Genomic DNA, 20,968 nt, shown 5'->3' with positions numbered 1-20,968 from the left:
ATGCTATAAAAACAAAATCAGATCTGTGCTTTGAGGTACATTTGCCAGTTTTGTGTTTGCTTGCAGTAACATCTGTGGCCGGTTAGCTCAGTTGGTTAGAGCGTGGTGCTAATAACGCCAAGGTCACGGGTTCGATCCCCGTATGGGCCATTTGCTTTTCTTGATGGACAAGAATGGAATAAGCTCATCGGTGGAGTGCATGAATACTTGAAAACATCATAGACACATATATCACAAAATCTCTTCAAATACATATCAGAAGCCAGTGGGAGTGTCATCCTTTGGCTGATGAAGATTTTTCTCTACATGGCTCAGTGACTTTTGTCTCAAATCAAGCAATATGGCATAACTAAGATATGCAAGGGCAAATTAATCAGTTATTATATTGCTGCTCAAACATAGAGGGCACTAGGTGTTACTAGAAGAAGAAGAATATATGTGCTCCCCTCTCATTAGTGCACACTGAAGTAAAAAAAATGGAGAATTTCTAAAGACCAGAGCACAAGTAATGGATTCTTATTGCATCTTTTCTTATTTCCAAATATTTGACATACTTCTGATTTGATAAGTTTAAAAATTAGTTTAAACAAAGGACACCACTGAAGATGATGGAATTTATATGAATTTTAAATGAAGATTTGCAATACTCATACATTGAATGAAAATGGAGCTTTGAACAAAAGGAAAATAAACAATGTTAGCTCCCACGAGATATGAACTCAGATTACTAGATTCAAAGTCCAGGGTGCTAACAATTACACCATGGAACCCTCACCTGAGCAATGGCATCTACTGAAGTGCGCTCATCTTTTAAATGCAAAGAAAAGAAATTCAATACTTTATATATATTATTTCAAGTTTCTAATAAGCTCAGGGATGCAATAGGTATTATGTAGAATATTTGTCCAAACCCAATGATAATATATAAAAAGTAACCTATTTTTTAAAGGAGAAGATAGATACTAGAAACCTAAATGCCTAGGACCAATTTCAGTTGGAGCATCACCCCTTATGTTATCCTAGCATTGAATTGACAGTTTTTCTGTATTTCCATATTTGCATATCAGCCACTTACAATTGTTTCAAGCTTTATAACAGAGGACTGCCTTTTTTATAGACCAAGGATGAAAGTCTCTTGTGAGTTAAGTCTGATAATGACATCACAATTTGTAAATTAAGCTATAGTATGATTACAGAGTGTAGACTGAATAAAAAGTGCTTTCCTATGGATTGAAGTTTGTATTTTCTTAAGGTTTGCTTTCCAAAATGGGCTAGCATTCTTTATTTCCAATAGGCACATTAAGCTACTTCCCCAATATTTATTTTTTTGTGTTAAAAGTTATTCATACACAACTTGGTAAAACATACTAAATTTAATACATAATGGATTACATCCTGGATTATCTTTTCAACAATCTGTAAATTTACAATTAAAAATTGTGTATTAGATTTTTTAGATTGATTTTGCTTAGATTTGCATATACTCCTAGTCTAAATTGTCTATTTTTATACTATTACTAGATGCCTTAATCTTTGTAATTATCCTATCTAATATTTATTTTTATTTTGTAATGTGGAAAGAAACTGGAGCATTTTTATGATACCCATGCTTCAAGTGACTCTATGGCTTAAGCTTTTTTTTGAAAAATGAAATGCTATAAAAACAAAATATGATCTGTGCTTAGAGATATATTTGCCAGTTTTGTGTTTGCTTGCAGTAATATCTGTGGCCGGTTAGCGCAGTTGGTTAGAGCGTGGTGCTAATAACGCCAAGGTCACGGGTTCGATCCCCGTATGGGCCGTTTGATTTTCTTGATGGACAAGAATGGAATAAGCTCATCGGTGGAGTGCATGAATACTTGAAAACATCATAGACACATATATCACAAAATCTCTTCAAATACATATCAGAAGCCAGTGGGAGTGTCATCCTTTGGCTGATGAAGATTTTGCAATACGTGGCTCAGTGACTTTTGTCTCAAATCAAGCAATATGGCATAACTAAGATATGCAAGGGCAAATTAATCAGTTATTATATTGCTGCTCAAACATAGAGGGCACTAGGTGTTACTAGAAGAAGAAGAAGATATGTGCTCCCCTCTCATTAGTGCACACTGAAGTAAAAAAAATGGAGAATTTCTAAAGACCAGAGCACAAGTAATGGATCTCTGCATTCTTATTGCATCTTTTCTTATTTCCAAATATTTTACATAATTCTGATTTGATAAGTTTAAAAATGAGTTTAAACAAAGGACACCACTGAAGATGATGGAATTTATATGAATTTTAAATGAAGATTTGCAATACTCATACATTGAATGAAAATGGAGCTTTGATCAAAAGGAAAATAAACAATGTTAGCTCCCACGAGATATGAACTCAGATTACTAGATTCAAAGTCCAGGGTGCTAACAATTACACCATGGAACCCTCACCTGAGCAATGGCATCTACCGAAGTGCGCTCATCTTTTAAATGCAAAGAAAAGAAATTCAATACTTTATATATATTATTTCAAGTTTCTAATAAGCTCAGGGATGCAATAGGTATTATGTAGAATATTTGTCCAAACCCAATGATAATATATAAAAAGTAACCTATTTTTTAAAGGAGAAGATAGATACTAGAAACCTAAATGCCTAGGACCAATTTCAGTTGGAGCATCACCCCTTATGTAATCCTAGCAATGAATTGACAGTTTTTCTGTATTTCCATATTTGCATATCAGCCACTTACAATTGTTTCAAGCTTTATAACAGAGGACTGCCTTTTTTATAGACCAAGGATGAAAGTCTCTTGTGAGTTAAGTCTGATAATGACATCACAATTTGTAAATTAAGCTATAGTATGATTACAGAGTGTAGGCTGAATAAAAAGTGCTTTCCTATGGATTGAAGTTTGTATTTTCTTAAGGTTTGCTTTCCAAAATGGGCTAGCATTCTTTATTTCCAATAGGCACATTAAGCTACTTCCCCAATATTTATTTTTTTGTGTTAAAAGTTATTCAAACACAACTTGGTAAAACATACTAAATTTAATACATAATGGATTACATCCTGGATTATCTTTTCAACAATCTGTAAATTTACAATTAAAAATTGTGTATTAGATTTTTTAGATTGATTTTGCTTAGATTTGCATATACTCCTAGTCTAAATTGTCTATTTTTATACTATTAGTAGATGCCTTAATCTTTGTAATTATCCTATCTAATATTTATTTTTATTTTGTAATGTGGAAAGAAACTGGAGCATTTTTATGATACCCATGCTTCAAGTGACTCTCTGGCTTAAGCTTTTTTTTGAAAAATGAAATGCTATAAAAACAAAATCAGATCTGTGCTTTGAGGTACATTTGCCAGTTTTGTGTTTGCTTGCAGTAACATCTGTGGCCGGTTAGCTCAGTTGGTTAGAGCGTGGTGCTAATAACGCCAAGGTCACGGGTTTGATCCCCGTATGGGTCATTTGCTTTTCTTGATGGACAAGAATGGAATAAGCTCATCGGTGGAGTGCATGAATACTTGAAAACATCATAGACACATATATCACAAAATCTCTTCAAATACATATCAGAAGCCAGTGGGAGTGTCATCCTTTGGCTGATGAAGATTTTTCTCTACATGGCTCAGTGACTTTTGTCTCAAATCAAGCAATATGGCATAACTAAGATATGCAAGGGCAAATTAATCAGTTATTATATTGCTGCTCAAACATAGAGGGCACTAGGTGTTACTAGAAGAAGAAGAAGATATGTGCTCCCCTCTCATTAGTGCACACTGAAGTAAAAAAAATGGAGAATTTCTAAAGACCAGAGCACAAGTAATGGATTCTTATTGCATCTTTTCTTATTTCCAAATATTTGACATACTTCTGATTTGATAAGTTTAAAAATGAGTTTAAACAAAGGACACCACTGAAGATGATGGAATTTATATGAATTTTAAATGAAGATTTGCAATACTCATACATTGAATGAAAATGGAGCTTTGAACAAAAGGAAAATAAACAATGTTAGCTCCCACGAGATATGAACTCAGATTACTAGATTCAAAGTCCAGGGTGCTAACAATTACACCATGGAACCCTCACCTGAGCAATGGCATCTACTGAAGTGCGCTCATCTTTTAAATGCAAAGAAAAGAAATTCAATACTTTATATATATTATTTCAAGTTTCTAATAAGCTCAGGGATGCAATAGGTATTATGTAGAATATTTGTCCAAACCCAATGATAATATATAAAAAGTAACCTATTTTTTAAAGGAGAAGATAGATACTAGAAACCTAAATGCCTAGGACCAATTTCAGTTGGAGCATCACCCCTTATGTTATCCTAGCATTGAATTGACAGTTTTTCTGTATTTCCATATTTGCATATCACCCACTTACAATTGTTTCAAGCTTTATAACAGAGGACTGCCTTTTTTATAGACCAAGGATGAAAGTCTCTTGTGAGTTAAGTCTGATAATGACATCACAATTTGTAAATTAAGCTATAGTATGATTACAGAGTGTAGACTGAATAAAAAGTGCTTTCCTATGGATTGAAGTTTGTATTTTCTCAAGGTTTGCTTTCCAAAATGGGCTAGCATTCTTTATTTCCAATAGGCACATTAAGCTACTTCCCCAATATTTATTTTTTTGTGTTAAAAGTTATTCATACACAACTTGGTAAAACATACTAAATTTAATACATAATGGATTACATCCTGGATTATCTTTTTCAACAATCTGTAAATTTACAATTAAAAATTGTGTATTAGATTTTTTAGATTGATTTTGCTTAGATTTGCATATACTCCTAGTCTAAATTGTCTATTTTTATACTATTACTAGATGCCTTAATCTTTGTAATTATCCTATCTAATATTTATTTTTATTTTGTAATGTGGAAAGAAACTGGAGCATTTTTATGATACCCATGCTTCAAGTGACTCTATGGCTTAAGCTTTTTTTTGAAAAATGAAATGCTATAAAAACAAAATATGATCTGTGCTTAGAGATATATTTGCCAGTTTTGTGTTTGCTTGCAGTAATATCTGTGGCCGGTTAGCGCAGTTGGTTAGAGCGTGGTGCTAATAACGCCAAGGTCACGGGTTCGATCCCCGTATGGGCCGTTTGATTTTCTTGATGGACAAGAATGGAATAAGCTCATCGGTGGAGTGCATGAATACTTGAAAACATCATAGACACATATATCACAAAATCTCTTCAAATACATATCAGAAGCCAGTGGGAGTGTCATCCTTTGGCTGATGAAGATTTTTCTCTACGTGGCTCAGTGACTTTTGTCTCAAATCAAGCAATATGGCATAACTAAGATATGCAAGGGCAAATTAATCAGTTATTATATTGCTGCTCAAACATAGAGGGCACTAGGTGTTACTAGAAGAAGAAGAAGAAGATATGTGCTCCCCTCTCATTAGTGCACACTGAAGTAAAAAAAATGGAGAATTTCTAAAGACCAGAGCACAAGTAATGGATCTCTGCATTCTTATTGCATCTTTTCTTATTTCCAAATATTTGACATACTTCTGATTTGATAAGTTTAAAAATGAGTTTAAACAAAGGACACCACTGAAGATGATGGAATTTATATGAATTTTAAATGAAGATTTGCAATACTCATACATTGAATGAAAATGGAGCTTTGAACAAAAGGAAAATAAACAATGTTAGCTCCCATGAGATATGAACTCAGATTACTAGATTCAAAGTCCAGGGTGCTAACAATTACACCATGGAACCCTCACCTGAGCAATGGCATCCACTGAAGTGCGCTCATCTTTTAAATGCAAAGAAAAGAAATTCAATACTTTATATATATATTATTTCAAGTTTCTAATAAGCTCTGGGATGCAATAGGTATTATGTAGAATATTTGACCAAACCCAATGATAATATATAAAAAGTAACCTATTTTTTAAAGGAGAATATAGATACTAGAAACCTAAATGCCTAGGACCAATTTCAGTTGGAGCATCACCCCTTATATTATCCTAGCATTGAATTGACAGTTTTTCAGTATTTCCATATTTGCATATCAGCCACTTACAATTGTTTCAAGCTTTATAACAGAGGACTGCCTTTTTTATAGACCAAGGATGAAAGTCTCTTGTGAGTTAAGTCTGATAATGACATCACAATTTGTAAATTAAGCTATAGTATGATTACAGAGTGTAGACTGAATAAAAAGTGCTTTCCTATGGATTGAAGTTTGTATTTTCTTAAGCTTTGCATTCCAAAATGGGCTAGCATTCTTTATTTCCAATGGGCACATTAAGCTACTTCCCCAATATTTATTTTTTTGTGTTAAAAGTTATTCATACACAACTTGGTAAAACATACTAAATTTAATACATAATGGATTACATCCTGGGATTATCTTTTTCAACAATCTGTAAATTTACAATTAAAAATTGTGTCTTAGATTTTTTAGATTGATTTTGCTTAGATTTGCATATACTCCTTGAATAAATTGTCTATTTTTATACTATTAGTAGATGCCTTAATCTTTGTTATTATCCTATCTAATATTTATTTTTATTTTGTAATGTGGAAAGAAACTGGAGCATTTTTATGATACCCATGCTTCAAGTGACTCTATGGCTTAAGCTTTTTTTTGAAAAATGAAATGCTATAAAAACAAAATCAGATCTGTGCTTTGAGGTACATTTGCCAGTTTTGTGTTTGCTTGCAGTAACATCTGTGGCCGGTTAGCTCAGTTGGTTAGAGCGTGGTGCTAATAACGCCAAGGTCACGGGTTTGATCCCCGTATGGGCTATTTGCTTTTCTTGATGGACAAGAATGGAATAAGCTCATCGGTGGAGTGCATGAATACTTGAAAACATCATAGACACATATATCACAAAATCTCTTCAAATACATATCAGAAGCCAGTGGGAGTGTCATCCTTTGGCTGATGAAGATTTTTCTCTACATGGCTCAGTGACTTTTGTCTCAAATCAAGCAATATGGCATAACTAAGAAATGCAAGGGCAAATTAATCAGTTATTATATTGCTGCTCAAACATAGAGGGCACTAGGTGTTACTAGAAGAAGAAGAAGATATGTGCTCCCCTCTCATTAGTGCACACTGAAGTAAAAAAAATGGAGAATTTCTAAAGACCAGAGCACAAGTAATGGATCTCTGCATTCTTATTGCATCTTTTCTTATTTCCAAATATTTGACATACTTCTGATTTGATAAGTTTAAAAATGAGTTTAAACAAAGGACACCACTGAAGATGATGGAATTTATATGAATTTTAAATGAAGATTTGCAATACTCATACATTGAATGAAAATGGAGCTTTGAACAAAAGGAAAATAAACAATGTTAGTCCCATGAGATATGAACTCAGATTACTAGATTCAAAGTCCAGGGTGCAAACAATTACACCATGGAACCCTGACCTGAGCAATGGCATCCACTGAAGTGCGCTCATCTTTTAAATGCAAAGAAAAGAAATTCAATACTTTATATATATTATTTCAAGTTTCTAATAAGCTCAGGGATGCAATAGGTATTATGTAGAATATTTGACCAAACCCAATGATAATATATAAAAAGTTACCTATTTTTTAAAGGAGAATATAGATACTAGAAACCTAAATACCTAGGACCAATTTCAGTTGGAGCATCACCCCTTATATTATCCTAGCATTGAATTGACAGTTTTTCAGTATTTCCATATTTGCATATCAGCCACTTACAATTGTTTCAAGCTTTATAACAGAGGACTGCCTTTTTTATAGACCAAGGATGAAAGTCTCTTGTGAGTTAAGTCTGATAATGACATCACAATTTGTAAATTAAGCTATAGTATGATTACAGAGTGTAGACTGAATAAAAAGTGCTTTCCTATGGATTGAAGTTTGTATTTTCTTAAGCTTTGCATTCCAAAATGGGCTAGCATTCTTTATTTCCAATGGGCACATTAAGTTACTTCCCCAATATATCTTTTTTTGTGTTAAAAGTTATTCAAACACAACTTGGTAAAACATACTAAATTTAATACATAATGGATTACATCCTGGGATTATCTTTTTCAACAATCTGTAAATTTACAATTAAAAATTGTGTATTAGATTTTTTAGATTGATTTTGCTTAGATTTGCATATACTCCTTGAATAAATTATCTATTTTTATACTATTAGTAGATGCCTTAATCTTTGTTATTATCCTATCTAATATTTATTTTTATTTTGTAATGTGGAAAGAAACTGGAGCATTTTTATGATACCCATGCTTCAAGTGACTCTATGGCTTAAGCTTTTTTTTGAAAAATGAAATGCTATAAAAACAAAATATGATCTGTGCTTTGAGGTACATTTGCCAGTTTTGTGTTTGCTTGCAGTAACATCTGTGGCCGGTTAGCTCAGTTGGTTAGAGCGTGGTGCTAATAACGCCAAGGTCACGGGTTCGATCCCCGTATGGGCCGTTTGCTTTTCTTGATGGACAAGAATGGAATAAGCTCATCGGTGGAGTGCATGAATACTTGAAAACATCATAGACACATATATCACAAAATCTCTTCAAATACATATCAGAAGCCAGTGGGAGTGTCATCCTTTGGCTGATGAAGATTTTTCTCTACATGGCTCAGTGACTTTTGTCTCAAATCAAGCAATATGGCATAACTAAGATATGCAAGGGCAAATTAATCAGTTATTATATTGCTGCTCAAACATAGAGGGCACTAGGTGTTACTAGAAGAAGAAGAAGATATGTGCTCCCCTCTCATTAGTGCACACTGAAGTAAAAAAAATGGAGAATTTCTAAAGACCAGAGCACAAGTAATGGATTCTTATTGCATCTTTTCTTATTTCCAAATATTTGACATACTTCTGATTTGATAAGTTTAAAAATGAGTTTAAACAAAGGACACCACTGAAGATGATGGAATTTATATGAATTTTAAATGAAGATTTGCAATACTCATACATTGAATGAAAATGGAGCTTTGAACAAAAGGAAAATAAACAATGTTAGCTCACACGAGATATGAACTCAGATTACTAGATTCAAAGTCCAGGGTGCTAACAATTACACCATGGAACCCTCACCTGAGCAATGGCATCTACTGAAGTGCGCTCATCTTTTAAATGCAAAGAAAAGAAATTCAATACTTTATATATATTATTTCAAGTTTCTAATAAGCTCAGGGATGCAATAGGTATTATGTAGAATATTTGTCCAAACCCAATGATAATATATAAAAAGTAACCTATTTTTTAAAGGAGAAGATAGATACTAGAAACCTAAATGCCTAGGACCAATTTCAGTTGGAGCATCACCCCTTATGTTATCCTAGCATTGAATTGACAGTTTTTCTGTATTTCCATATTTGCATATCAGCCACTTACAATTGTTTCAAGCTTTATAACAGAGGACTGCCTTTTTTATAGACCAAGGATGAAAGTCTCTTGTGAGTTAAGTCTGATAATGACATCACAATTTGTAAATTAAGCTATAGTATAATTACAGAGTGTAGACTGAATAAAAAGTGCTTTCCTATGGATTGAAGTTTGTATTTTCTTAAGGTTTGCTTTCCAAAATGGGCTAGCATTCTTTATTTCCAATAGGCACATTAAGCTACTTCCCCAATATTTATTTTTTTGTGTTAAAAGTTATTCATACACAACTTGGTAAAACATACTAAATTTAATACATAATGGATTACATCCTGGATTATCTTTTTCAACAATCTGTAAATTTACAATTAAAAATTGTGTATTAGATTTTTTAGATTGATTTTGCTTAGATTTGCATATACTCCTAGTCTAAATTGTCTATTTTTATACTATTACTAGATGCCTTAATCTTTGTAATTATCCTATCTAATATTTATTTTTATTTTGTAATGTGGAAAGAAACTGGAGCATTTTTATGATACCCATGCTTCAAGTGACTCTATGGCTTAAGCTTTTTTTTGAAAAATGAAATGCTATAAAAACAAAATATGATCTGTGCTTTGAGATATATTTGCCAGTTTTGTGTTTGCTTGCAGTAATATCTGTGGCCGGTGAGCGCAGTTGGTTAGAGCGTGGTGCTAATAACGCCAAGGTCACGGGTTCGATCCCCGTATGGGCCATTTGCTTTTCTTGATGGACAAGAATGGAATAAGCTCATCGGTGGAGTGCATGAATACTTGAAAACATCATAGACACATATATCACAAAATCTCTTCAAATACATATCAGAAGCCAGTGGGAGTGTCATCCTTTGGCTGATGAAGATTTTTCTCTACGTTGCTCAGTGACTTTTGTCTCAAATCAAGCAATATGGCATAACTAAGATATGCAAGGGCAAATTAATCAGTTATTATATTGCTGCTCAAACATAGAGGGCACTAGGTGTTACTAGAAGAAGAAGAAGATATGTGCTCCCCTCTCATTAGTGCACACTGAAGTAAAAAAAATTGAGAATTTCTAAAGACCAGAGCACAAGTAATGGATCTCTGCATTCTTATTGCATCTTTTCTTATTTCCAAATATTTAACATACTTCTGATTTGATAAGTTTAAAAATGAGTTTAAACAAAGGACACCACTGAAGATGATGGAATTTATATGAATTTTAAATGAAGATTTGCAATACTCATACATTGAATGAAAATGGAGCTTTGAACAAAAGGAAAATAAACAATGTTAGCTCCCATGAGATATGAACTCAGATTACTAGATTCAAAGTCCAGGGTGCTAACAATTACACCATGGAACCCTCACCTGAGCAATGGCATCCACTGAAGTGCACTCATCTTTTAAATGCAAAGAAAAGAAATTCAATACTTTATATATATTATTTCAAGTTTCTAATAAGCTCAGGGATGCAATAGGTATTATGTAGAATATTTGACCAAACCCAATGATAATATATAAAAAGTAACCTATTTTTAAAGGAGAATATAGATACTAGAAACCTAAATGCCTAGGACCAATTTCAGTTGGAGCATCACCCCTTATATTATCCTAGCATTGAATTGACAGTTTTTCTGTATTTCCATATTTGCATATCAGCCACTTACAATTGTTTCAAGCTTTATAACAGAGGACTGCCTTTTTTATAGACCAAGGATGAAAGTCTCTTGTGAGTTAAGTCTGATAATGACATCACAATTTGTAAATTAAGCTATAGTATGATTACAGAGTGTAGACTGAATAAAAAGTGCTTTCCTATGGATTGAAGTTTGTATTTTCTTAAGCTTTGCATTCCAAAATGGGCTAGCATTCTTTATTTCCAATGGGCACATTAAGCTTCTTCCCCAATATATATTTTTTTGTGTTAAAAGTTATTCATACACAACTTGGTAAAACATACTAAATTTAATACATAATGGATTACATCCTGGGATTATCTTTTTCAACAATCTGTAAATTTACAATTAAAAATTGTGTATTAGATTTTTTAGATTGATTTTGCTTAGATTTGCATATACTCCTAGTCTAAATTATCTATTTTTATACTATTACTAGACGCCTTAATCTTTGTTATTATCCTATCTAATATTTATTTTTATTTTGTAATGTGGAAAGAAACTGGAGCATTTTTATGATACCCATGCTTCAAGTGACTCTATGGCTTAAGCTTTTTTTTGAAAAATGAAATGCTATAAAAACAAAATCAGATCTGTGCTTTGAGGTACATTTGCCAGTTTTGTGTTTGCTTGCAGTAACATCTGTGGCCGGTTAGCTCAGTTGGTTAGAGCGTGGTGCTAATAACGCCAAGGTCACGGGTTTGATCCCCGTATGGGTCATTTGCTTTTCTTGATGGACAAGAATGGAATAAGCTCATCGGTGGAGTGCATGAATACTTGAAAACATCATAGACACATATATCACAAAATCTCTTCAAATACATATCAGAAGCCAGTGGGAGTGTCATCCTTTGGCTGATGAAGCTTTTTCTCTACATGGCTCAGTGACTTTTGTCTCAAATCAAGCAATATGGCATAACTAAGATATGCAAGGGCAAATTAATCAGTTATTATATTGCTGCTCAAACATAGAGGGCACTAGGTGTTACTAGAAGAAGAAGAAGATATGTGCTCCCCTCTCATTAGTGCACACTGAAGTAAAAAAAATGGAGAATTTCTAAAGACCAGAGCACAAGTAATGGATCTCTGCATTCTTATTGCATCTTTTCTTATTTCCAAATATTTGACATACTTCTGATTTGATAAGTTTAAAAATGAGTTTAAACAAAGGACACCACTGAAGATGATGGAATTTATATGAATTTTAAATGAAGATTTGCAATACTCATACATTGAATGAAAATGGAGCTTTGAACAAAAGGAAAATAAACAATGTTAGCTCCCACTAGATATGAACTCAGATTACTAGATTCAAAGTCCAGGGTGCTAACAATTACACCATGCAACCCTCACCTGAGCAATGGCATCTACTGAAGTGCGCTCATCTTTTAAATGCAAAGAAAAGAAATTCAATACTTTATATATATTATTTCAAGTTTCTAATAAGCTCAGGGATGCAATAGGTATTATGTAGAATATTTGACCAAACCCAATGATAATATATAAAAAGTTACCTATTTTTTAAAGGAGAATATAGATACTAGAAACCTAAATACCTAGGACCAATTTCAGTTGGAGCATCACCCCTTATATTATCCTAGCATTGAATTGACAGTTTTTCAGTATTTCCATATTTGCATATCAGCCACTTACAATTGTTTCAAGCTTTATAACAGAGGACTGCCTTTTTTATAGACCAAGGATGAAAGTCTCTTGTGAGTTAAGTCTGATAATGACATCACAATTTGTAAATTAAGCTATAGTATGATTACAGAGTGTAGACTGAATAAAAAGTGCTTTCCTATGGATTGAAGTTTGTATTTTCTTAAGCTTTGCATTCCAAAATGGGCTAGCATTCTTTATTTCCAATGGGCACATTAAGTTACTTCCCCAATATATCTTTTTTTGTGTTAAAAGTTATTCAAACACAACTTGGTAAAACATACTAAATTTAATACATAATGGATTACATCCTGGGATTATCTTTTTCAACAATCTGTAAATTTACAATTAAAAATTGTGTATTAGATTTTTTAGATTGATTTTGCTTAGATTTGCATATACTCCTTGAATAAATTATCTATTTTTATACTATTAGTAGATGCCTTAATCTTTGTTATTATCCTATCTAATATTTATTTTTATTTTGTAATGTGGAAAGAAACTGGAGCATTTTTATGATACCCATGCTTCAAGTGACTCTATGGCTTAAGCTTTTTTTTGAAAAATGAAATGCTATAAAAACAAAATATGATCTGTGCTTTGAGGTACATTTGCCAGTTTTGTGTTTGCTTGCAGTAACATCTGTGGCCGGTTAGCTCAGTTGGTTAGAACGTGGTGCTAATAACGCCAAGGTCACGGGTTCGATCCCCGTATGGGCCATTTGCTATTCTTGATGGACAAGAATGGAATAAGCTCATCGGTGGAGTGCATGAATACTTGAAAACATCATAGACACATATATCACAAAATCTCTTCAAATACATATCAGAAGCCAGTGGGAGTGTCATCCTTTGGCTGATGAAGATTTTTCTCTACATGGCTCAGTGACTTTTGTCTCAAATCAAGCAATATGGCATAACTAAGATATGCAAGGGCAAATTAATCAGTTATTATATTGCTGCTCAAACATAGAGGGCACTAGGTGTTACTAGAAGAAGAAGAAGATATGTGCTCCCCTCTCATTAGTGCACACTGAAGTAAAAAAAATGGAGAATTTCTAAAGACCAGAGCACAAGTAATGGATTCTTATTGCATCTTTTCTTATTTCCAAATATTTGACATACTTCTGATTTGATAAGTTTAAAAATGAGTTTAAACAAAGGACACCACTGAAGATGATGGAATTTATATGAATTTTAAATGAAGATTTGCAATACTCATACATTGAATGAAAATGGAGCTTTGAACAAAAGGAAAATAAACAATGTTAGCTCACACGAGATATGAACTCAGATTACTAGATTCAAAGTCCAGGGTGCTAACAATTACACCATGGAACCCTCACCTGAGCAATGGCATCTACTGAAGTGCGCTCATCTTTTAAATGCAAAGAAAAGAAATTCAATACTTTATATATATTATTTCAAGTTTCTAATAAGCTCAGGGATGCAATAGGTATTATGTAGAATATTTGTCCAAACCCAATGATAATATATAAAAAGTAACCTATTTTTTAAAGGAGAAGATAGATACTAGAAACCTAAATGCCTAGGACCAATTTCAGTTGGAGCATCACCCCTTATGTTATCCTAGCATTGAATTGACAGTTTTTCTGTATTTCCATATTTGCATATCAGCCACTTACAATTGTTTCAAGCTTTATAACAGAGGACTGCCTTTTTTATAGACCAAGGATGAAAGTCTCTTGTGAGTTAAGTCTGATAATGACATCACAATTTGTAAATTAAGCTATAGTATAATTACAGAGTGTAGACTGAATAAAAAGTGCTTTCCTATGGATTGAAGTTTGTATTTTCTTAAGGTTTGCTTTCCAAAATGGGCTAGCATTCTTTATTTCCAATAGGCACATTAAGCTACTTCCCCAATATTTATTTTTTTGTGTTAAAAGTTATTCATACACAACTTGGTAAAACATACTAAATTTAATACATAATGGATTACATCCTGGATTATCTTTTTCAACAATCTGTAAATTTACAATTAAAAATTGTGTATTAGATTTTTTAGATTGATTTTGCTTAGATTTGCATATACTCCTAGTCTAAATTGTCTATTTTTATACTATTACTAGATGCCTTAATCTTTGTAATTATCCTATCTAATATTTATTTTTATTTTGTAATGTGGAAAGAAACTGGAGCATTTTTATGATACCCATGCTTCAAGTGACTCTATGGCTTAAGCTTTTTTTTGAAAAATGAAATGCTATAAAAACAAAATATGATCTGTGCTTTGAGATATATTTGCCAGTTTTGTGTTTGCTTGCAGTAATATCTGTGGCCGGTGAGCGCAGTTGGTTAGAGCGTGGTGCTAATAACGCCAAGGTCACGGGTTCGATCCCCGTATGGGCCATTTGCTTTTCTTGATGGACAAGAATGGAATAAGCTCATCGGTGGAGTGCATGAATACTTGAAAACATCATAGACACATATATCACAAAATCTCTTCAAATACATATCAGAAGCCAGTGGGAGTGTCATCCTTTGGCTGATGAAGATTTTTCTCTACGTTGCTCAGTGACTTTTGTCTCAAATCAAGCAATATGGCATAACTAAGATATGCAAGGGCAAATTAATCAGTTATTATATTGCTGCTCAAACATAGAGGGCACTAGGTGTTACTAGAAGAAGAAGAAGATATGTGCTCCCCTCTCATTAGTGCACACTGAAGTAAAAAAAATTGAGAATTTCTAAAGACCAGAGCACAAGTAATGGATCTCTGCATTCTTATTGCATCTTTTCTTATTTCCAAATATTTAACATACTTCTGATTTGATAAGTTTAAAAATGAGTTTAAACAAAGGACACCACTGAAGATGATGGAATTTATATGAATTTTAAATGAAGATTTGCAATACTCATACATTGAATGAAAATGGAGCTTTGAACAAAAGGAAAATAAACAATGTTAGCTCCCATGAGATATGAACTCAGATTACTAGATTCAAAGTCCAGGGTGCTAACAATTACACCATGGAACCCTCACCTGAGCAATGGCATCCACTGAAGTGCACTCATCTTTTAAATGCAAAGAAAAGAAATTCAATACTTTATATATATTATTTCAAGTTTCTAATAAGCTCAGGGATGCAATAGGTATTATGTAGAATATTTGACCAAACCCAATGATAATATATAAAAAGTAACCTATTTTTAAAGGAGAATATAGATACTAGAAACCTAAATGCCTAGGACCAATTTCAGTTGGAGCATCACCCCTTATATTATCCTAGCATTGAATTGACAGTTTTTCTGTATTTCCATATTTGCATATCAGCCACTTACAATTGTTTCAAGCTTTATAACAGAGGACTGCCTTTTTTATAGACCAAGGATGAAAGTCTCTTGTGAGTTAAGTCTGATAATGACATCACAATTTGTAAATTAAGCTATAGTATGATTACAGAGTGTAGACTGAATAAAAAGTGCTTTCCTATGGATTGAAGTTTGTATTTTCTTAAGCTTTGCATTCCAAAATGGGCTAGCATTCTTTATTTCCAATGGGCACATTAAGCTTCTTCCCCAATATATATTTTTTTGTGTTAAAAGTTATTCATACACAACTTGGTAAAACATACTAAATTTAATACATAATGGATTACATCCTGGGATTATCTTTTTCAACAATCTGTAAATTTACAATTAAAAATTGTGTATTAGATTTTTTAGATTGATTTTGCTTAGATTTGCATATACTCCTAGTCTAAATTATCTATTTTTATACTATTACTAGACGCCTTAATCTTTGTTATTATCCTATCTAATATTTATTTTTATTTTGTAATGTGGAAAGAAACTGGAGCATTTTTATGATACCCATGCTTCAAGTGACTCTATGGCTTAAGCTTTTTTTTGAAAAATGAAATGCTATAAAAACAAAATCAGATCTGTGCTTTGAGGTACATTTGCCAGTTTTGTGTTTGCTTGCAGTAACATCTGTGGCTGGTTAGCTCAGTTGGTTAGAGCGTGGTGCTAATAACGCCAAGGTCACGGGTTTGATCCCCGTATGGGTCATTTGCTTTTCTTGATGGACAAGAATGGAATAAGCTCATCGGTGGAGTGCATGAATACTTGAAAACATCATAGACACATATATCACAAAATCTCTTCAAATACATATCAGAAGCCAGTGGGAGTGTCATCCTTTGGCTGATGAAGCTTTTTCTCTACATGGCTCAGTGACTTTTGTCTCAAATCAAGCAATATGGCATAACTAAGATATGCAAGGGCAAATTAATCAGTTATTATATTGCTGCTCAAACATAGAGGGCACTAGGTGTTACTAGAAGAAGAAGAAGATATGTGCTCCCCTCTCATTAGTGCACACTGAAGTAAAAAAAATGGAGAATTTCTAAAGACCAGAGCACAAGTAATGGATCTCTGCATTCTTATTGCATCTTTTCTTATTTCCAAATATTTGACATACTTCTGATTTGATAAGTTTAAAAATGAGTTTAAACAAAGGACACCACTGAAGATGATGGAATTTATATGAATTTTAAATGAAGATTTGCAATACTCATACATTGAATGAAAATGGAGCTTTGAACAAAAGGAAAATAAACAATGTTAGCTCCCACTAGATATGAACTCAGATTACTAGATTCAAAGTCCAGGGTGCTAACAATTACACCATGCAACCCTCACCTGAGCAATGGCATCTACTGAAGTGCGCTCATCTTTTAAATGCAAAGAAAAGAAATTCAATACTTTATATATATTATTTCAAGTTTCTAATAAGCTCAGGGATGCAATAGGTATTATGTAGAATATTTGTCCAAACCCAATGATAATATATAAAAAGTAACCTATTTTTTAAAGGAGAAGATAGATACTAGAAACCTAAATGCCTAGGACCAATTTCAGTTGGAGCATCACCCCTTATGTTATAATAGCATTGAATTGACAGTTTTTCTGTATTTCCATATTTGCATATCAGCCACTTACAATTGTTTCAAGCTTTATAACAGAGGACTGCCTTTTTTATAGACCAAGGATGAAAGTCTCTTGTGAGTTAAGTCTGATAATGACATCACAATTTGTAAATTAAGCTATAGTATGATTACAGAGTGTAGACTGAATAAAAAGTGCTTTCCTATGGATTGAAGTTTGTATTTTCTCAAGGTTTGCTTTCCAAAATGGGCTAGCATTCTTTATTTCCAATAGGCACATTAAGCTACTTCCCCAATATTTATTTTTTTGTGTTAAAAGTTATTCATACACAACTTGGTAAAACATACTAAATTTAATACATAATGGATTACATCCTGGATTATCTTTTTCAACAATCTGTAAATTTACAATTTAAAATTGTGTATTAGATTTTTTAGATTGATTTTGCTTAGATTTGCATATACTCCTAGTCTAAATTGTCTATTTTTATACTATTACTAGATGCCTTAATCTTTGTAATTATCCTATCTAATATTTATTTTTATTTTGTAATGTGGAAAGAAACTGGAGCATTTTTATGATACCCATGCTTCAAGTGACTCTATGGCTTATGCTTTTTTTTTAAAAATGAAATGCTATAAAAACAAAATATGATCTGTGCTTTGAGATATATTTGCCAGTTTTGTGTTTGCTTGCAGTAATATCTGTGGCCGGTTAGCGCAGTTGGTTAGAGTGTGGTGCTAATAACGCCAAGGTCACGGGTTCGATCCCCGTATGGGCCATTTGCTTTTCTTGATGGACAAGAATGGAATAAGCTCATCGGTGGAGTGCATGAATACTTGAAAACATCATAGACACATATATCACAAAATCTCTTCAAATACATATCAGAAGCCAGTGGGAGTGTCATCCTTTGGCTGATGAAGATTTTTCTCTACGTGGCTCAGTGACTTTTGTCTCAAATCAAGCAATATGGCATAACTAAGATATGCAAGGGCAAATTAATCAGTTATTATATTGCTGCTCAAACATAGAGGGCACTAGGTGTTACTAGAAGAAGAAGAATATATGTGCTCCCCTCTCATTAGTGCACACTGAAGTAAAAAAAATGGAGAATTTCTAAAGACCAGAGCACAAGTAATGGATCTCTGCATTCTTATTGCATCTTTTCTTATTTCCAAATATTTGACATACTTCTGATTTGATAAGTTTAAAAATGAGTTTAAACAAAGGACACCACTGAAGATGATGGAATTTATATGAATTTTAAATGAAGATTTGCAATACTCATACATTGAATGAAAATGGAGCTTTGAACAAAAGGAAAATAAACAATGTTAGCTCCCATGAGATATGAACTCAGATTACTAGATTCAAAGTCAAGGGTGCTAACAATTACACCATGGAACCCTCACCTGAGCAATGGCATCCACTGAAGTGCGCTCATATTTTAAATGCAAAGAAAAGAAATTCAATACTTTATATATATTATTTCAAGTTTCTAATAAACTCAGGGATGCAATAGGTATTATGTAGAATATTTGACCAAACCCAATGATAATATATAAAAAGTAACCTATTTTTTAAAGGAGAATATAGATACTAGAAACCTAAATGCCTAGGACCAATTTCAGTTGGAGCATCACCCCTTATATTATCCTAGAATTGAATTGACAGTTTTTCAGTATTTCCATATTTGCATATCAGCCACTTACAATTGTTTCAAGCTTTATAACAGAGGACTGCCTTTTTTATAGACCAAGGATGAAAGTCTCTTGTGAGTTAAGTCTGATAATGACATCACAATTTGTAAATTAAGCTATAGTATGATTACAGAGTGTAGACTGAATAAAAAGTGCTTTCCTATGGATTGAAGTTTGTATTTTCTTAAGCTTTGCATTCCAAAATGGGCTAGCATTCTTTATTTCCAATGGGCACATTAAGTTACTTCCCCAATATATATTTTTTTGTGTTAAAAGTTATTCAAACACAACTTGGTAAAACATACTAAATTTAATACATAATGGATTACATCCTGGGATTATCTTTTTCAACAATCTGTAAATTTACAATTAAAAATTGTGTATTAGATTTTTTAGATTGATTTTGCTTAGATTTGCATATACTCCTTGAATAAATTGTCTATTTTTATACTATTAGTAGATGCCTTAATCTTTGTTATTATCCTATCTAATATTTATTTTTATTTTGTAATGTGGAAAGAAACTGGAGCATTTTTATGATACCCATGCTTCAAGTGACTCTATGGCTTAAGCTTTTTTTTGAAAAATGAAATGCTATAAAAACAAAATCAGATCTGTGCTTTGAGGTACATTTGCCAGTTTTGTGTTTGCTTGCAGTAACATCTGTGGCCGGTTAGCTCAGTTGGTTAGAGCGTGGTGCTAATAACGCCAAGGTCACGGGTTCGATCCCCGTATGGGCCATTTGCTTTTCTTGATGGACAAGAATGGAATAAGCTCATCGGTGGAGTGCATGAATACTTGAAAACATCATAGACACATATATCACAAAATCTCTTCAAATACATATCAGAAGCCAGTGGGAGTGTCATCCTTTGGCTGATGAAGATTTTTCTCTACGTGGCTCAGTGACTTTTGTCTCAAATCAAGCAATATGGCATAACTAAGATATGCAAGGGCAAATTAATCAGTTATTATATTGCTGCTCAAACATAGAGGGCACTAGGTGTTACTAGAAGAAGAAGAAGATATGTGCTCCCCTCTCATTAGTGCACACTGAAGTAAAAAAAATGGAGAATTTCTAAAGACCAGAGCACAAGTAATGGATCTCTGCATTCTTATTGCATCTTTTCTTATTTCCAAATATTTGACATACTTCTGATTTGATAAGTTTAAAAATGAGTTTAAACAAAGGACACCACTGAAGATGATGGAATTTATATGAATTTTAAATGAAGATTTGCAATACTCATACATTGAATGAAAATGGAGCTTTGAACAAAAGGAAAATAAACAATGTTAGCTCCCATGAGATATGAACTCAGATTACTAGATTCAAAGTCCAGGGTGCTAACAATTACACCATGGAACCCTCACCTGAGCAATGGCATCCACTGAAGTGCGCTCATCTTTTAAATGCAAAGAAAAGAAATTCAATACTTTATATATATTATTTCAAGTTTCTAATAAGCTCAGGGATGCAATAGGTATTATGTAGAATATTTGACCAAACCCAATGATAATATATAAAAAGTTACCTATTTTTTAAAGGAGAATATAGATACTAGAAACCTAAATGCCTAGGACCAATTTCAGTTGGAGCATCACCCCTTATATTATCCTAGCATTGAATTGACAGTTTTTCAGTATTTCCAT

At 32.9% G+C, this 20,968-nt stretch overlaps 13 non-coding genes across 13 annotated transcripts; all 13 read left to right on the top strand.

Annotated features, from left to right (window-relative positions):
* Positions 1 to 76: 76 nt before the first annotated feature.
* On the top strand, positions 77 to 150 carry TRNAI-AAU (transfer RNA isoleucine (anticodon AAU)). The gene has a single exon. It is a non-coding gene; the product is annotated as a tRNA-Ile (tRNA).
* A 1,578-nt stretch (positions 151 to 1,728) lies between these two features.
* Positions 1,729 to 1,802, top strand: TRNAI-AAU (transfer RNA isoleucine (anticodon AAU)). Its single transcript has one exon. It is a non-coding gene; the product is annotated as a tRNA-Ile (tRNA).
* Positions 1,803 to 3,388: 1,586 nt separating this feature from the next.
* TRNAI-AAU (transfer RNA isoleucine (anticodon AAU)) lies at positions 3,389 to 3,462 on the top strand. Its single transcript has one exon. It is a non-coding gene; the product is annotated as a tRNA-Ile (tRNA).
* A 1,579-nt stretch (positions 3,463 to 5,041) lies between these two features.
* On the top strand, positions 5,042 to 5,115 carry TRNAI-AAU (transfer RNA isoleucine (anticodon AAU)). Its single transcript has one exon. It is a non-coding gene; the product is annotated as a tRNA-Ile (tRNA).
* A 1,593-nt stretch (positions 5,116 to 6,708) lies between these two features.
* TRNAI-AAU (transfer RNA isoleucine (anticodon AAU)) lies at positions 6,709 to 6,782 on the top strand. Its single transcript has one exon. It is a non-coding gene; the product is annotated as a tRNA-Ile (tRNA).
* Positions 6,783 to 8,369: 1,587 nt separating this feature from the next.
* Positions 8,370 to 8,443, top strand: TRNAI-AAU (transfer RNA isoleucine (anticodon AAU)). Its single transcript has one exon. It is a non-coding gene; the product is annotated as a tRNA-Ile (tRNA).
* Positions 8,444 to 10,022: 1,579 nt separating this feature from the next.
* TRNAI-AAU (transfer RNA isoleucine (anticodon AAU)) lies at positions 10,023 to 10,096 on the top strand. The gene has a single exon. It is a non-coding gene; the product is annotated as a tRNA-Ile (tRNA).
* A 1,587-nt stretch (positions 10,097 to 11,683) lies between these two features.
* TRNAI-AAU (transfer RNA isoleucine (anticodon AAU)) lies at positions 11,684 to 11,757 on the top strand. The gene has a single exon. It is a non-coding gene; the product is annotated as a tRNA-Ile (tRNA).
* Positions 11,758 to 13,345: 1,588 nt separating this feature from the next.
* Positions 13,346 to 13,419, top strand: TRNAI-AAU (transfer RNA isoleucine (anticodon AAU)). Its single transcript has one exon. It is a non-coding gene; the product is annotated as a tRNA-Ile (tRNA).
* Positions 13,420 to 14,998: 1,579 nt separating this feature from the next.
* Positions 14,999 to 15,072, top strand: TRNAI-AAU (transfer RNA isoleucine (anticodon AAU)). The gene has a single exon. It is a non-coding gene; the product is annotated as a tRNA-Ile (tRNA).
* Positions 15,073 to 16,659: 1,587 nt separating this feature from the next.
* Positions 16,660 to 16,733, top strand: TRNAI-AAU (transfer RNA isoleucine (anticodon AAU)). Its single transcript has one exon. It is a non-coding gene; the product is annotated as a tRNA-Ile (tRNA).
* Positions 16,734 to 18,320: 1,587 nt separating this feature from the next.
* TRNAI-AAU (transfer RNA isoleucine (anticodon AAU)) lies at positions 18,321 to 18,394 on the top strand. Its single transcript has one exon. It is a non-coding gene; the product is annotated as a tRNA-Ile (tRNA).
* A 1,588-nt stretch (positions 18,395 to 19,982) lies between these two features.
* Positions 19,983 to 20,056, top strand: TRNAI-AAU (transfer RNA isoleucine (anticodon AAU)). Its single transcript has one exon. It is a non-coding gene; the product is annotated as a tRNA-Ile (tRNA).
* Positions 20,057 to 20,968: the final 912 nt, after the last annotated feature.

Source organism: Pseudophryne corroboree, chromosome 11, assembly GCF_028390025.1.
Source record: "Pseudophryne corroboree isolate aPseCor3 chromosome 11, aPseCor3.hap2, whole genome shotgun sequence".
In the NCBI taxonomy this organism is placed as follows: Eukaryota; Metazoa; Chordata; class Amphibia; order Anura; family Myobatrachidae; genus Pseudophryne; species Pseudophryne corroboree.
The sequence above is the reverse complement of the archived record's forward strand: the minus strand, read 5'-3'. Positions and strand labels throughout refer to the sequence as shown.